Below are 5,595 nucleotides of genomic sequence, written 5' to 3'. Positions count from 1 at the left end.
GCAATGTACAACTTTCAGGCTTCCAGCACTTGATGCCAATGCCAAAACCACTCAGTTAAGTTGACATCAATCTCTTGCACAGAAATTGTGAGATGATAAATGTTTACTGTGGATTGAACCTCTGAAGATTTGGTATAATTGTTACTCAGCAGTAGATAAGTGATGTATAAAGCAAAGGACTTACGTAAAAAGCTTTGACTTGCAATCCCAATGTTCTGCTTTGGTGACCTAGCCTGGATGATGCTGTGAATTCTTTTCTCCATTCTTGAGGCCCTCAATTCTTAAACAAGGTAGTCAAAAAACCTGCAATGATTCTAACCCCTCATGAACATACTGGATCTTAAAATGTCATACATTTAAACAAGGAGAAACAACACACTGGAACAAACCATTCCACTCAGACTCTATCCTTGGAAAACTCAGTGCTTCAATCCTCATCCTACATATATATAGCAAGGCTCCTTTCCCATGGTGATTGTTTTTCCAGTAAATGCCAAAGTCACTAAATTCTTTTTTGGGAATTCAGAGAGATGAGGGATGAAACATAATAAAAAGGAATCTAAACTTTATCTGAAAATAAAGGTAGATTGTGATATTATTATTATTACTTAATAAATAGGTAAAACTAGAGGCATAAAAAATAGATTAGTGGTTGCCAGAGTATAACGAATGGTGGAGAACTAGAATGATAGAATTGATCTGTATGTTACTGGGAAGGAAGATACATGACTGGGCCTTTGTCAAAACCCATAGAACTGCTCATCACCAAGAGTGATCTTTAATGTATGCAAACAAAAAACAAAAAACAAGCAAACAATTGGTGAGGAATCCTAGGATGGAATGCAATTGATAAATAAACCTAACTGTATTATAGATATATCACTTAACTGTATTGAAAAGATCGGGGGAGACACAAAAGCTTATGTAACTTTGGGAAATGGTGTTTTGACTGGAAACTATAAGGCTGAAGACAAAAGGAATTCCTCAATATATACAAGGTACTCTGGTTGGCACATTCATATTTCATGATGGCAAAGATTAACAATTCTGCTTTATGTGTAAACTGGAGTTGACCACATAAGTAAATGGATGGTGAATAGCAGGAGCTAGATTTTTCATTGTCAGAGAGGGAAGTTATAGATAGGCAAGAAGGAAAGCAAGTCTGGAGCCTGTGTTAGAGACACACATATAAATTCATTTTTAGATGTGTGTATGTGTATATATATACATATAGATAGATAGTAAACAATTATAGATATGTATATATGTATGAGTCATTAATCATGTATATATTACCTAGCTCTATCCTCTAAGAGAATTTAGATGCATCTTATAGTTCTGAAAAGTAAGAAAGTACTCAAAAACCAAAAAGGATGGGGTCGTCAATGTGACACAGAAACCAACCTAAAAGATTCCCCAGGGGAAATATGCCCCACTGGAATAATCTGAGCAAAACATTCAATAATAATACACTATTAGATTAGCAAGGAAAGTATAAAATAAATATCAAGGAGGTCATGTTGATAAAAAAATATAAAATAAATAAGTAAATAAGAGAGAAGAGACAAATCATCCACCAGAAAAAATTACAAATACTATATGTAAACATTCCCTTCTCAAGGCTGTAGAATTTAAATCCTTGCCCCTTAACTGTGAGCAGGACATAGTGGCTTACTCCCAAATAACAGCATATTGAAAAGGGGAAACAGTAATTTTATAGTGGAGAAGCCTGGCAGACACTACCTTAATCAAATGATCAAGGTTAAAAGTACCATTGATGTCATGTGGGGTATCAAATAACCCTAGAAATGATATAAATAATGAGAAATATAAATGAAGAAAAAGGTACTTTACCTCTATGATATTCTTCTCTAAAACGAATCAACCAAGTCTAATCATTAGAAAAACATCAGACAAACCCAAATTGAGAAACCTCCTACAAAATACTGACCAGTAGTCCTCAAAGCTTTAAAAAGACATGAAAAACAGAGAATGATTGGGAAACTGTCACTGACCAGAGCAGACTAACACAGAAGACTTGACAACTAAGTGCAATGTGGTATTCTGGAATAAAAAAAGGACATTAGTGAAAAATTAGTGAAAATGAATATGCATACAGATTAGAACTGAGTTAACAGTATTATTACCAATGTTGGTTTCTTAGTTTTGGTAATGTAAAGTGTCAAGGTAATGTAAAGTTAGTGTCAAGGTAATATAAAATTATAATGGGAAACAAATTGGATAAGTGGTATATCAGAACACTTGGTATTATCTCTGCAGCTATTCTATATACCTATAATTATTCCAAAATTAAAAATTTATTAAGTAGTAGATTTTATAAAGTAAATTTTGCTTTTGGTAAGTTAATAAAGTTGGAAAATATTAAAAATTTAGATTATTTCAATCTTAATCAGACTACATTAATTGCCCTTTAGTATACTTTGACTATGCAGTGAGCTATAATAGCAGAACAAATCAAGTAATAGAAAAATAAAAATAAAGAAAAAAATTTCTCTGCATATCTGAGTTGTGCAAATAAATAAATATTTAATCTGTCTATAAATATATGCATTTGTCATAGTTCACTGTACAGCTTTTTCAAATACTCACATGGCATTTTAGGCCCATATTTAAAATAATCACACCTATAAAAATATTTTAGAAGTGAAGCAACCACAGGAAAAAATTATCATTTTCACATGTTGTCTATAGCCTACTTTAATCTTATGTTATATAATGTGAACACTATAGTTTTTAAATACATATGACATCTAAAGGACAAATTCTTTCATTACCCTTCCATCTGAAATTTTCCTGAGTATCTGCAAGTATATTCTTTCTGAAGTACTACAGAATCATTTTAAGTTTTCTGTAAATTTCATTGGGTTCTATAATGGAAAGCCATATATTGAATTTAATTTAGAGAGATTTAGTAGGTTTAAAATATATAATCTACTGAGCCCTAGTTCATGGCAAGTCTCTTTACTATAGAGTTTATAGTCTTGAAAAGCATAGCTCCTACATATTTATGTTTTTCCTTAAGTATTTTTTCTTACATTTTTCTCACTGTTGTAAATCAGATATTTAATTCCACATCATTCTCCTATCACTCTAGTATAAAATAAATCTATGATATTTGTGCATTTATTTTACAAAACACTTAATTAAAATACTTACATTTCTGATATTTGTTCATTAAATTATCATGTGATATTTTTATGTAGATAATACTATCACCTGCAGAGTGAAAAAAAAGTTCTTCTAATACTTACACTTTATGTAATTTTCCTGTAATTACAGTGACTAAAACTTAAAGAACATATATATATCTATCTATCTAAGAATAATAATAAAGATGACATCTGGGAATAGTTTGGCTATAAACTTTAATATGGGCACCTTTATGGTTCATGGTTTCAAGCCAATTCATACTTACTTGTTTTGTTTTGTTTTGCTTATGCCATCCATCATTCAATTTTGTGAACTGTAAAAATAATTCCAACTCCTATAATTTTATCAATGGACTTCTCAAAACTTCTGCTTTGCCTAGTTATCCCTTTTCATTTTAAGATACTAGGACTGGAAGAATGAAATACATGGGACATTATACAGTATCTCAGTTATAAAAGAAATTCAACTGTGTATCTGATTCTTCTTTTCCACTCCTGTTTTTGTCTAATGCTAATTTAACTATGTCAAGGCAAAGTCAACAACTGTGACTTTGATATCTGCTTTGGTTTTAATTTTCTTTTAAGTATTTTAGAAGCAAAACAAGTTATGAGAAATATAGAAAGTGCTGAACTTTATACTGCTACTCTCCAGTCTTTTCACTGATATTTTTTATAGGGGATTGCTAAAAATTTAAATGAAATATAAGTTGGATGCTACACTGAAATATCCTATTCCAGGATATTAATGATTCAAAGTCACTAATCCATTCAAAGCCTTTCAGTTCCTTTGTTACTTGACCAGAGTATCATATCCTTCTAAAAGCACTCCCATCCTTAAACACTGTAAAACAGTGGTATTGTGATATATTTGCACTATGCTCATTGTTCCCTTCCATTTCCACTGTTACCTCCTTCTCCTTCAGCTGACTGTTAAAAGCTGAAATATTTCTAGCACTTTTTCACCATCCTCTCATCTTTTCTTCCCTCTCTCTTTCCCAGCCTCCTATAAGGAGAGCGTATTCATTCCTATGGTTTGAACTGCCATCACTACCACGTCTTAAATATCCATCTTTGGCTTTGCTCTCTCTCTGTTGAACCCCAGATCTGAAAATTCTACTGGTTCCTCAATTTCCTTAATTTTTTGCCTTATAAGTACCCCAAATTAAAAGTATCCTAAGATAAATTTATGTTCCTTTCCAAACCTGGTCCTTTTGTTCAATATCTTCTATCAGAAATTACAACTATTCTCCAATTAATTGTTTACGCCACCAATCTGAATGCCATTATTTATTTCTTCTTCAAACTCACTTTCCAAATCTGCTCCCAAATCTCTCTCATATTTACTGACTTCTTTGTAGACTTACTGACAGCACCCTAGTCCATTCACTAGCATATATTACACATGGGTTATCAAAACAGTCTTTATCTTCCCATTTATACTCTGGTCCCTTTCCACATGATTTTCCCCAGTGGTGGGCAGAAATGCAGTGGTACTTTTAATACAAATCTAATTATAATCTACATGATTAACTTATTTAATAGTTTTTAATTTTTAAAATATTTTTAAGATTTGTTTTTTAAGATTTTTAAAGTCTTTATTGCATTTGTTACAATATTGATTCTGTTTTTTTTATGTTTGGGTTTTTTGGCCTGGAGGCATGTGGGATCTTAAATCCCTGACTAGGGATCGAACCTGCACTCCCTGCACTGGAAAGTGAAGTCTTAACCAATGGACCACCAGGGAAGTCCCAGTTTTTAATTTTGTAGGCTGAAAAAATACGGCTTTCTATACTCTCAAGTTCTTGCACCTATATCACTCTGATAACATTCAACAAACTCTAGTGATTCACTTCAGTTCAGCTACAATGGACCACTTTTTGTTTTCTGAATGAAGAATATTCTCACTCAAGGATAAAATATTTTATCTGGGTGAACTCCTATTATATTTTATGATCATATGGTTTCCTGTATTTTTATCTTTATAACATTTGGCATACTTGGCATTTTAATCTCTCTCTTTGTCACTAATTGGATTTCATCCCACTACAGCTTTAAGCATTTTACTTAATTTTACACTTATTATAGTTACGGTGTGTTCCACTCTTCAAAAGCCACTTTTGTAATTATTATTCTCACATATACGAACATGCATGGATACTCACTTTTATACAGCTTCATGGGCATTTCCATATTAAGCTTATATTACAATTGTTTCTTATGGCTTATACCAGTTTTTACAATAATCTAGGCCAAAATTAATAGCTGGCTTCTAACTTAAATAAATAAAATGATTCCTTGCTAAAATGTGAACTATTTCCTATGTTTAAAGAAATCAGCTTACAAATACTCGTGTTAATGCTTTTGCTCCCTTAATTTTTATGAGGTATATTTTGGCTATTTTCTTGTCTTTAGAATCACCTTCTGT

The sequence above is a fragment of the Hippopotamus amphibius genome, chromosome 2, assembly GCF_030028045.1.
Source record: "Hippopotamus amphibius kiboko isolate mHipAmp2 chromosome 2, mHipAmp2.hap2, whole genome shotgun sequence".
NCBI classification, from domain to species: domain Eukaryota; kingdom Metazoa; phylum Chordata; class Mammalia; order Artiodactyla; family Hippopotamidae; genus Hippopotamus; species Hippopotamus amphibius.
The sequence above is the reverse complement of the archived record's forward strand: the minus strand, read 5'-3'. Positions refer to the sequence as shown.